Genomic DNA, 13348 nt, shown 5'->3' on the forward strand with positions numbered 1-13348 from the left:
CAACTAAGGAGCCCACATGCCACAACCAAGGAGCTGGTGAGCCACAACTAAGGAGCCTGGCTGCCGTCACTAAGACCCGGTGCAACCAAATAAATAAATAAGTAAATAAGGCATGAAGGAGTTATGGCAAAACTGATCACACCATTCTTTCCTCCACCCACGTCAGAACTCTTTTCACCCCCTCCCTGCACATACAAGGCTACATTCCAGAAATATCAAACAGCTCAAGTTATCTTTTCAAAACCATATTTTTAGGACAGGAGGAAAATTGCATGCATTATTTTCCTCGTGTGACATAGTTTCTCCTAAGTTTCAACTGCAATGAGAAATATCCAATTAATAATTCCCTATTTTCCTGTTTCATTCATTTCATGGTTTTTTTCTGTTTAAATGTCATTTTTATATATCAGCAAACACTCTATCAAGCAATAAATAGTAGAGATCTTCCCATTTGAAAATGTAAAGTTTTTTTTTTAAGGACTAAGGCCCCTGGGAATCTTGGACATATGTTCAGACACGTGGGCATATGCTCATGTACTTAGATAAAGAGATTCGGTCGTGGCAGTTGAGTTGCACTGATTTCATTCCTAGCATCAGTTACAGGAGTGTAAGTATCCATTATCCATGAATTTAACAAACCTACATCCTTGTCCATGGTATCTTTCTATTCTTACTAAGTCACTTCTTTCCCACGATCACATGTTCTAGTCTGGACTTTCTCTTCCTTTCTCTGAGTAGAGTAATCTTGACAGTGGAGTGATGAACATATCTAATGCTTCATACAGTGTAAAGGAGTATAAAATTGGATGTTTCAGGGAGTATGTGTGAGAGGAGAACACAGATGTCCTGTGACAAGGAGCCTAGAAATGGTACCAGCTCATACAGGCCCTTGTCAGGTCATCATTGTTTGAAAACGAAGAATGCAAGAGACTTGTTAACTGCATGTACTGTTTATATACATACAACGCACAGGTACACATATGTCTATATATCTCTTCTTTGCCTCTTTTTATATACGTACATTTATTATATACTTTATATTATTTTATATTTCATATATTATGTTACTATATTGTATATATTTTATATTGTATATTAACAAATTGCTAATTATATTGTAATTATATATTATGTTACATATAATGTATAGTTACAATATATAACATGCTATATAATTTATAATTACATAGTATGTTTATAATTATAATATATAAGGTATAATTACATGTAATATGTATAAGTGTACATGTATATGGAATATAGTACACAATAATGCATATATAATAATTAGTATACTGATTACTATTTTTGCACAGAATTTAGAGTGTTTCACATCACGTAGCTTTCTAAGTACGCTACATTTGCCAACTTCACAATTTAATCTTTACAACAGCCATGAGCCAGAAGTTACTCTTAACACCCGTTTTTACAGTGAGCACCGATGCCCAGAGAGGCATCCGTACCAAGTAAGAGGTGCTGAGTGCAAGCAGTGTTTTGATTCTAGGCAGTGTGGTCCAGAGATCCTCCCCCAGCCAGCATGTGCTGTCAGAAGTCACCACTGGTTTCCACTTCTCCCCAAGAGCAAGACGGCGCCTCAAGAGGATACAGATGTCCACAGAAATCCGCCATGTTGAACTTAGCCTTCAAGATTCATCCTCACCCTGTAGATTCAACATCCATTCCTGCTCTTATATGTACGGAAGCAAATCTCTGTATAATAGGTGCACGTGCACCTCAGAGCCAAAAGAGGATGACAGAAGGTGCTCTGTAGATCTTGTTTCTCTTGCTAGGGATACAGATGTTGCAAAGGAAAAACGTTAGATGCCTCTAAGTTCATCGCCAAAGAGAGTCACCAGTAGCCTTGGATCTGTTTAAGTAGCTCCTGTATGGAACGTTGTTGATGTCGTGAATATTTTAAGCCCCATTGTTAGCATCCTCATCCACAGCTACATTCATCATCACTGGCCAAGTAACGGGAAATGTTTTGCTAGCGACCAAAGTGCTGTGCGCTCATTTCAGAACGTGTTGTGCTCTTAATGTACCTTCTTAATGATGCTTCCAAGTTGTGATGGGGAACAGGGGCTTTGGCAGTCAGAAAGCCCGTGTCGCATTGCAGCCTCTTCTTCAGGTGGAGATGTCTTCACCCTTCTTAAAACAGACACTGAGGGCTTCCCTGGTGGCGCAGTGGTTGAGAGTCCGCCTGCCGATGCAGGGGACTCGGGTTCGTGCCCCGGTCCGGGAGGGTCCCACATGCCGCGGAGCGGCTGGGCCCGTGAGCCATGGCCGCTGAGCCTGTGCATCCGGAGCCTGGGCTCTGCAACGGGAGAGGCCACAACAGTGAGAGGCCCGCGTACCGCAAAAAAAAAAAAAAAAAAAAAAACAGACACCGATACGTAAAGCTCAAATGACCAAGACTTCGCTTCATTTACTGAAACCAAATGAAACATCAATATCCCTTTTTAGGATAATAATCGCACTTACAGTCACGTCTGAATTTTGTATGAGCAATCGCAAAATGGGAAAACAAGAAGATCCTTTTGATACGTTCAGATGCTGAGACTCTGACCGAGGAGCTTCACTAGAAAAGAAAGAATTTGTTGCAACTTGAAAGGTGATCTCGCTTATCTTAAATGGGTGTTGGTTATCCAGGTGAACTGGAATGGCAGTACGCGTGTAAAGAATCATTGGAAATAGCTGGAGTCTTTGGTTGGGTTCCCTAGAAGAAGAACCTGAGACAGGAATTTGAGTGCCATTGATTCACTGAGGGAAAAACCAGCAAGGAAGGTGCAGAGAAAAGAGAAAGGAGCAGCCTCTGGTAAGATAGAGCCTTCGTCTGATGTCATGGGGGCAGGGCCCCTGGAGCACAGATTGTACCATCCGGCTTTGAAGCGAGAAGGACCACCGTTTGTAGCCCCCACGCCAGGAGGTCTTTGGCTGTGGGGTCTTCAGGGTGGGTAGGTAGGGGGCAACTTTCCAGGCAGGGCAACTTATTCTCCACCAAGGGCAGTGCTCTACAGAGGAGAGCAGCTGTGACCTGTTAATAGCACCCAGTTCCAACGGCTGGAAGAGATCTCCATCTGCCCTGTGAAGATGTGGGCAAGGGGTCAAAACAGCATCGACCCCCCTACTGACTCCTGCAAGTAGACATCTCTTTAAACGTTCATTTAAAATAATACTTCTCCCGCTGTGATTCCTAATACTTGCCACTCGGAAATTCTCCCGTGTTCAGTTCAGATTAGGGGATGGCTTATGCTGGCCATCGTTGTATATATTTAAGGTCATGGTTTCTGAATCTTTCGCTTATATCCCAACTGTAAGGTAAGGATTTGTTTAAAAAAGTTTATTGTTTTTTTTTTTTTCAAGATTCATGGGTCCAGTTTCAAACCCTGGGGTTCCTTTTGTGCATGTATCTTCCAGGCTTATAAGTCCCCGTACTTAGCTGGAGTTGACGCTTAGAATAATGATTTCTCAATGAGAAGCCGAACTGGATTTATTAGCAGGTTTTATAAATCAAGTGCAAAATATATAGTTCAGACTCTAGAGCACAGATTTATGTATCCTTGCAATAAATCATGAGAATGAGTATCCATAAGGTTCTATTTTTTTCACTAATCTGGTCAACTGCTGGGTAGACATGTCTTGTCTTTTAATCCATTTCATATTCATAATTAGAACTCATTATTTCAGTAAAAATCTGTTGATTTATGGTTATCCTAAACGCATGCATTTGGAGGAGTTTGGAAGCCTGCCCGCATATTAACAGTTACAGAGGAGGACTAACGCAATCACCATGAGAATGCATGAAAAATGTACGATAATAATACTGGATCCCAGACGTAAAGGACAAGGCAGAATTTAGAACACCCCGCTTCCATTCTCAAAAAGTCATCATTTAGTAATTATTATTAGGAGGGAGTCTTTCAGCTTTATCACTGTATAATGTTCCATAATGGACTTAACACTTTTATGCCTACGTCTTTATTTCATTCTGACACTAGGACATAGGTAGGGTGTCTATAATTCTTTTTACAGACAAGTCGATGAAACCAAGGCTCTGATGCTCAAGGCATTACCCAAGGTCACATAGATGGTTTGGAGATCGTCTCCTTGCCCCAGGTCCTGGCCTCCAGCCTTCCTCGGGCTCCCACCCCAGCACGTTTTAGGGTGGACGTGAATGGTCGCTGCACGAGGGAAACTCTCTCTAGGGTAGCTGTGATCTCTCCTTCAAAGTCTCCATGCACAGAATCCTACTGCGGATCACAACTCTGAAATTTCACTCCTTTGTGTTGAGTACCTTCCTCCATCGACCCTGGGAGGGAACAGTGTGTAAACAGGTCACCGTCCACCCAAAACCGTCTTCCAGTTGGTCGTATGATTCATCCCTCTCAGCCGGGATTCATTTATTAGGGTTGACAGGACCCACAGGGATGCCCGGGGAGGAACCCCAGGAGCCTGGCTACTGGGGAGCTGGTTCGATAGCTGTCACACAGTCCACCAGGAAGAAATACGGATTTAACTTTCCAGAAGGGATTAAAGACTCTGTTAATATTGTGAAACATTAAGGCCACGTTTTAAGATTTTAATCGATGGTTAATGCCATTATGGGAAGGCCGCCCACGAGGGGACTGTCAGAGAATGGTGTTTGATATTCTCTGTAAACGACGAACCGTTTAAAGGAGAGAAATGAGGAGGAAAGGAATGAGAATTCGGGAGTGTCTGGGTTCACAGGAATTTGAATAAGGTGACTATATAATTTCACCATTCCGCTAGGTCTCTTGAGAGAAATGGGGACACAAAAACAAAAGCATAAATTTATAAATTTGATGATTAATTGTTTAAAAAATTATTGACCGCGAAATAAATTTTATTGAATTGATGGAGCTATATAGTCTCTTAAAAAGGATTTCTGCTCACACACATATCATTAAAAATATTTCTTAACAGAGAGTAATTCTAAGGGTCCTCATCACAAGGAAAAATAAATTATATATATATGTGTGTGTGTATATATATATATATATACACACACACACACACACACACACACACACATATATATGTTTCTATCATTTTAGTTCTCAATAAAATGGTGGATTAGCCTGCTTGGGTTGCCATAATAAAGTACCACAAACTGGGTGGCTTAATAAAATAGAAATCTATTTTCTCACGATCTGGAGGTTGAATGTCTAAGAACAAGGTGTGGGCAGGGCTGGTCCCTCTGAGGCCTCTCTCCTTGGTGTGTAGATGGCCGTCTCCTCCCTGTGTCCTCACATGGTCATCCCTCCTTGTGTATCTGTGTCCTAATCTCCTCTCCTTATAAGGACACTAGTCCTGTGGGATCAGGGCCCACCCTAATGACTTCATTTCGCCTGTAACACATGGGAACAGTACGTAGTAACCCCCACTGAATGCAGCGACAAAATCTGGACAGGTAGCTGAAGACCCTAACCGTGAAATGGACAGTACGTATCTATCAGAATGGGCAAACACAAATAAATAACAGCGGATTTATACTATAGCATTAATGGCGAAACTCCCATCACAGGAATTCACAGAATATTTGTATGCACTAAGACAGTACTGTTGAGCCTTCCTTTCTCCAGCACACATTTGCCATATTCGCGATAATGTCCTGTTGCTACCCTGAACCTGGCCCTGATGGCTTCACGTATAGTCTGGGTCCTGGCAGCAGCCATGGCTCAACTGGTATACCAAGTAGCCAGTACTACTGGACACCATCATTGGAGACCAGAAAGAGTCCACAGCACCAGCTTCTGCCCCAACACAAGTTGCATTATTAGCCAGGACCCTGCATACTGCCCTTCAAAGGAGATGCTCATGACTTTGCACCTGGAAAGGGTTGGGGAAAGAGGTTCTGCAGCTTGCCCCTCAAATGTAACGGTATGTTTAAGCGATGACTCTGCAGATCACCTCTGTATTGCACGTAGAACCAGCAGAAAAGCCACGGCAGAATCTGGGAACTTCAGGGTGGTGCTCAACCCCCGCTGTCCTATAGCTCATTTTAATGCAGCTATGGGCAGTGTTTGGCATCGTTTCCTGGAAATGAGAAGTCTGTACTAGAGACTTCCGCGGTGGTCCGGCGGCGAAGACTCCGTGCTTCCACTGCAGAGAGTGTGGGTTCAGTCCCTGGTCAGGAAACTCAAGATCCCACATGCCACGGTGCGGCCAAAAAAAAAAGAAAAAACAAAGTCTATGATGGATGTTAAATTGAGAAGGATGCTGAGGCAACAGTCAAAATCATGCAAGTTTTTAACTTGCAGAGTGTCCTCTGCAAACCGGAAAGAATGGTTACCAGATGGAAAAGGGACTGGAAAAAGTAGAATATCGTGGAGTACCCAAGATCAACGGTTCTTAACTTTTGGGGGAATAGATGTTAATTACGATTTGAGAATTTGCTGAAAGTTACTGATAGCTCCCCAAGAAGAATGCAGCAACACTCAACGTTTTGCCTAGAACTGCAGAGTTCAGGCCATCCTGAATTCTACCCATCGATTCCTGAGGACGGTAGCTCTTCAAAGACGGTTACGGCATTTTATTGTTACTACTGTTGTTACGATAATTTAGTGTCACTACTGTCATTTAGCAGGCGGCAGCCAGGAACGATAAAACGTTCTGCAGTGTCCATAACATTGAAACAGAACGTAATTTAAAAAAGGCAAAAAAGAATTGTACCATTTCCCGCACAACTTTGAAATATCCCTCTAAGTATCTGTTTACATAAAAAAGCTCTCCGTAATTATCTGAACCTAGAACCTAACTGCATTTTATATCTAGATTCAAGGCGTATTTTTTTTTTTTTTTTTGCACAGTTACAATAGGCACTGAATTTTCCAAGAGCACAGCTGCCAAGTAATTAGAGGGAGAATTGTAGTTTGGAAACTTACCAAGAGTCGTTAACAATTTTAGAAGAATTCCAACACTGCTCATGGTAGTTGAGTCACTGACACAAGCAGTTTAACCCCCAAAGCTTTGGACCGCTTCACTATGTCATATGGTGAAAATACGTACTGTATTATCACATATTACTTTCCATTTATTTCTTGTTTATACTGTAATTAGGGAATTTACTGTTATTATTAAATAATAAGTTACAGCATAATGAGTAAGAGTGGTGGTTTCATATGTCATCATTTATAACCTTTGCCGTCTTGGGCAATTCCTTTACCTTTGTGCCTCAGTTTCCTGATCCATAGAATGATGATAAAAAACGACTTACCTCTTAGAGCTTTTGAGAATTTAGTGAGTTACTATTTTGTGTGTAAAACATTTGTGCCTGACACCTAGTAAACACTATTTAAAGTTAGCCATCAATATCGTTATCATTAGTTATTAATATGAATTAATATATCAATGTGAGAATAAGAGGTGTATTTCAAATATTTGTTATGTAACAATATGCAAGCAATATGTACAGTACTGTCTATACGTGGGAGATTTTTGTCTCTTAAGGTTTAGAACAACTCTTCTCAAAATTTAGGTAGACCCATGTGGAGAGGTTTTAGGAAAATTGCCTTGTAGTGAGAGATTTAATTTTTTTTTTAAGTCCTGCCTTTAACAAGACAGGCATACTTTACTCCTCTTTCATGAAATTTGTTTTGTTCTTGACGTCATTGAAATGTTCCTCCAACCTAGAACATTCTTCTTTTCTTTGACTCGGTACGTGAGTCCATCTCCTTCACATTTACTAAGCGTTGATTGAAAGGGTTTTCGTTACCAGAGATGTCTTTTGCCTTCAATATTGAAAAACAGTTTTGCTCCAACAAAAGAAACTTCCTGGAGTCCCCTGCAAACAATGGCCATGCCACTTTCCTGCACGGGGCTATTCATGACGTCTGTGGTTACCATGTCTGCTTGCCTCACATGCCACTGGGATTGCAACCTCGCCCACCAACAGTGTGTTAAGATCAATCATTTTCTTCCTCTGTGTTCTCCTAGGGTCCCCAATGCACCCAACCTACCAAAATGGTGATATTTCAGCATCTTGGTGTTGCACAGTCTGTCTTGCTGAGAAGCAAATATGATCTTCGATTTCTGCTGGTAGAAGTTGGTAACCTTTAGACCAAAGAGATTCTGAGAAATGGCATGGATTAAATAACTTCTTGTTATAAAAGTCAAATCATGCATTATTTTCTTGGCTCTGTTTTAGGGAATAGAACCAGGGAACTTTGTTAGTTATGTATATTCACCTTCCTGAAGGAATATAGATTGCTTACGTTTTTTTCCTATTCTTTGGTTCTCATCAGCTTAAGTAATTCCTTTTTGCCCTCCATCAACCCAAATGAGTCTTCTTTAGAATCCATAAGTTGCAATATAGGATGTGGATACTGTTCTGTGTTTCATGATCCTTGAAGTGTGTGGATCCACTGTCTTTCAGCATCAGGGAAGAGTGAACTCTAATTACTCATCAGAAAAAAAAAAATCCCACAGCGTCTCCTGCCCAAGTTCTCATCAAGCCCATTCTGAAGAATTAACTTAATGAGGATTAATTGAAAGAGAAGTAGCCCAGCTACCTTCTAGATTTCCGAAACATCAAGGATTTGCTGTTCCCCGTTTATTTGGACATTTTCTTCAATGGCACCAAATGGCAGAGAAGTTTAGCTTGGATACGGTGTCATCTGCTTCTGTTTAGGATACAGCACATGGAGACACGGTGCATCTGCTGGACGAGCTCATGGTCTTGGAGAGAAGAATGGACCTAAAGATCCGGGAGCATGGAGAATGCTTTACCTCCCCCGCCCACCATGCTGCATGTTAAGCGATGGGTCTACTGTGAACTCAGTGGTGCCCAACCCTAGCAGGCAGTATCCTAATTAATTGAAGAAATGCCGTGTTCTCCATTCTCAGAAAAAGAGATAATTAGACATTAGTTTACAACTACTTTACATAGACCATTCTTCAAGCATGCCTTCTGTGGCTCTTCTGTTAAGTACAATGAATGTTCGGATAGGCACTTTGTGATGAACGGACCATTGTTTAAAATCTTTGTTACAATTAAAACTAATTGGGGGCATGAGGTAAATGCCCATAAAACAAGGAACAGTAAAAGTCTCAGTGTTTACCTGTTCCTTCGGAGCAATTACAAGAAATGCTTCAGGGTATTATTGGGATCAGAGCTACCTTGATGAGTGAAAAGCCTCATAAACAAGGGTGGACCCGCAGAATGATTTGGATTTACCTCCGAAATAAAGAAGGAGAGAAGTTGTTTCACCGAAGAAAAGGATAAAATGACCAACGGCACTGAGAACGAGAAGGGAATGTTTTGAGAGACCTCCCTTAAATCAGACGGATGAAAAAAGAGCCCAGTCATGGAGACGCAGTCAACATGAGTTTGTCCAGGTAGAGTCATAAAAACTGAAATAGACATCTCAAAATTTGGTTCTATAATTGGACAATGGAAGAGCATAATAAGGTTTGGAGCAGGGTATTGGCACGTCAATAAAACTTCAATAAAATTCAGGTCAGAGGTCATTGCCAGTAGACAGAAATAAGAAAAAGTCTGTAGTCAGTGAAGTTCATTGGGAGGCCGCTGGCGTCCTTCACTCAAGAACGTGAGGAGGAGAAGTAAAGGCAGGATGCACGGACAGGAAGAAGTGTAGGATTTTCGTTGCTACCGATATGGCAGACTGTTTCTACCAAAGCAACATTCCCACTGGAGAATACATAAAAATTCTGGGTAAGGCGTGGCAAACGTTCTTTAAAACACACAGCAGCCACATAGCACAGGGAGATCAGCTCGGTGCTTTGTGACCACCTAGAGGGGTGGGATAGGGAGGGTGGGAGGGAGGGAGACGCAAGAGGGAGGAGATATGGGAACATATGTATATGTATAACTGATCACTTTGTTATAAAACAGAAACTAACACATCACTGTAAAGCAATTATACTCCAATAAAGATGTTTAAAAAAAAAACACAGCAGATTATAAGGAAGTGGAAGTAATTAATTGCCAGGGAGAGAAATGTAACAGGACAGGGAATAAGAGTGTTCAGAGGACTCAAAACTTCTTTGAGGGGATTAGACATTTCCACTTGTAACAAAGGGAATACACAAGACCTTGGTCTTATACCAAGGATGGAGTAGAAATTGAGATCCCCTTTTGCAGCCAGGAACTCAGAAGGCTCTTCTGCCAGTCAAACATTGCACTAGAAAAGAAAAACCCACCTGCTAAAACAAGGAAGTAAGAAGAAAATATACGCAGGGGACTTCCCTGGTGGCGCAGTGGTTAAGACTCTGTGCTCCCAATGCAGGGGGCCTGGGTTCGATCCCTGATCAGGGGACTAGATCCCACATGCATGCTGCAACTAAGAGTTTGCATGCCACAACTAAGGAGCCCGCATGCTGCAACTAAGGAGCCCTCGAGCTTCAACTAAGGAGGCCACCTGCCACAACTAAGACCCGGCACAACCAAATAAATAATAAATAAATAAATATTTAAAAAAAGAAGAAGAAGAAAATTACTCTTCTGATCTGAAATCCAGGTTGGAAAAATGTTTCCTCCAAGACTTTGTAACTATAGAACTGTTGTTGCAGAGTTTGGGAGGTTAGACCTTACATTCCTTGCATGATTTAAGAAGACCCAAGACAATAATAACATGATTACCTTAAAATGCCCTAGTGTTGTGAGGACACAGGGTGCCTGGCACCTAGAAAGTGACTCTTCCTTAGATGGATGTATGCTCAAAATGAGCAGAAAGCTTCTCACAGATAAAGCACACGTTAGCATAAGTACACAAACCCAAATTACAAAACGCACAAGGGGACAAGCTACTAGGAACAAGCGTTAGCTGTAGAAGCAAACATGGGTGAGATCTCTAAGAAATTAATATGTGCACCACACCCATCGTCCTGTCCCCAGTAAACTATATCAATTTCCTTCATCCTACTCCCAATAAAATGTTTTATACAAATTATAGTAACTTCCTTTGCCCTGTACCTAAAAAATATTTGCACCATCTTCCATCACACTAGTCTCAATAAACTCTTTGTACCAACTTCCATCATCCTGTCCCCAATACACTATATCAAATCCTTCCATTATCTTTCTCCGATAAACTATTTATACCAATTTCCAGCATCCTGTCCCCAATAAACTCTTTCTCCTGGGGATGATTCCGTGACTGGGGCAGCTGTACCTTCTGAATCCACATTCTCACCTACAGGCTCATTGCATCCATTAGCTGCCTCCCTTGGTCCAGCCGTACTTGCTTGGACTACCAAGGTTGGCCGAGTTCTGAGATGAGCTGTTTACCAACCTACTGCCAAGAATATAGGCAAAGCCACAGCCCTGGTCCAGTGATGGGGACAGAGGGGTCTCCAGTCTTTGAAGGGAAATGAACACCTTGGATGAGAACCTAGTACACAGGGTACTAGTTCAGACCAACTACACAAGACATCGGGCGCTCCATCTTGGACAGTGGTGTAAAGACTGTTGCTTAGATGAAGCAAACATCCTATGTAATGTTGTGTCTGTAGATAGACATATAAATCATCACTGTTTTTCTACGTTCCTTGTGATTCATGCTCTCTGATTTTATCACGGTCCTTCTATGCCTACTTATACTCTCCATCTGTTCTAGACCCTTCCAGAAATGAGTTCTACATCCTCCCTGCCTGGTGTGTAAACAGTGAGTCCTTTTGTCATAAAACTATCACCTTCCAGTTTTCAGGAACGTGTCCTGGTTTTGGAATTCTGGAATACATGAGCAAGAAAATATGTGTCTCCAATGCCGTGATTTTATAATAGTCAGTCATGACTTATTGCTTCCTTAAACTTTCCAGAACGATCAACACGTACCCTAGAGCTCCCTGATGACCTTTGTTTGTTTTTTCAGTTTTATGCTGAATTGGTAGAAGAAAATCAATCTTCTGTTACCCTGTCACCTTTCCCAGGGAAAAATTGATGCAATGGCACCTTGAATATTCTTGAGATTGTTGATTTCGGATCTTGAGTGTTGCAGACATAAATTTTGGCTTGTGATTCTCTAATGTCAGAGAGCCTTGAAATCATATTGTTCTTGTTGTTTGGAATGCATCTTAGATTTGGGACTACGACCAGGTATGTTTCAGATTGGCTTTTAAGTGCTCATGGAGTTTATCTCTTGCAAAACTTTCTGAAGGTAGTAAGAGGCAATGCATAGCCTAGCTTTGTTGGTCTTTAAGGGTAACGAAACCTGTTTTAGGTGAAAGAAATGCAAAGTACATGCCCAGGGCAGGTAAAGCCATGGATGTTGATGTGCAGGGTAAATGATTTTCAGCGGAGTAGGACTGGACAGATTAAAAACTTTGAAAACTAGCAGGTAAAATCCTGCTAAGTATATAAAAATTCTTTAGGATATAGTAGGTGAAAAAATATGGTGCAAATTAATGTATGTAGAAAAGTAACTTTTGTGTTGGAAAGGGGTTAAAAGGATTATATATTCATCTTTCATTTGCATAAAGGAAACACTGGATGGGTGCATAAAAATCTTACCTGGAGAAAACAAAAGTATGAGCATGAAATATCAAAAGAAACATTCATGGGTTTTGAATTATCTGGATGTCTCACTCATTTTAACATTAAGTGAAATTTAAAATTTAAAAAGTGGTATGTAAAAGTGATTTTGTAGGTTAAATTATTAATTCCTAGAATTCTCGTGGAAATCCATTAGTCGGACATAATTCTGACTACGATGGAAGAATTGATTTGAAACAGTTCACAGGGCTTTCCTGGTGGCGCAGTGGTTGAGAGTCCGCCTGCCAATGCAGGGGACACAGGTTCGTGCCCCGGTCCGGGAAGATCCCACATGCTGCAGAGCGGCTGGGCCCGTGAGCCATGGCCGCTGAGCCTGCGCGTCCGGAGCCTGTGCTCCGCAGCGGGAGAGGCCACAACAGTGAGAGACCCGCGTACCGCAAAAAAAAAAAAAAAACAGTTCACATTTTGATATTAGGTACAATTCAGACACTTTGCAGAGTCACTCATACTCATACAAGGGGGAACTTTGAGTGTTTCCACTTGATTTTAGGCAAACGATCAATTGATACACTATGTTTCTGTAGCTTGAGATTCTCCACAGAAAATTACTCAGGCAGAATAGATATTCTTGGAAATGAAATTTTGCCCATAAAATCCCAATCCTTGAGGCTGCAGATTAGGAGGTTTCTGACTTTGGCATATTCAAAGACTGTCCACATTCTCTGACAAGCCCTCAAGGGAAAAACGACAGACAGGCATGGACTGTAAGTTGGGTGTCAAGGAAGCTCAGTTGCAGAATAAGTTGGGACTTACGTAAATGCTGAGTACAACAGAACATGTCCATAATTTTATAGTTCTACCAGAGCATTTTGGTAG

General features: G+C 41.4%; 1 long non-coding RNA gene across 1 annotated transcript in view; it reads left to right on the forward strand.

The window, feature by feature from the left end:
• LOC117310137 (uncharacterized) overlaps positions 1 to 13348 on the forward strand; it is a 241051-nt gene that overhangs the window by 132416 nt on the left and 95287 nt on the right. The gene's annotated exons all lie outside the window — the stretch shown is intronic.

This window comes from Tursiops truncatus, chromosome X, assembly GCF_011762595.2.
Source record: "Tursiops truncatus isolate mTurTru1 chromosome X, mTurTru1.mat.Y, whole genome shotgun sequence".
In the NCBI taxonomy this organism is placed as follows: Eukaryota; Metazoa; Chordata; class Mammalia; order Artiodactyla; family Delphinidae; genus Tursiops; species Tursiops truncatus.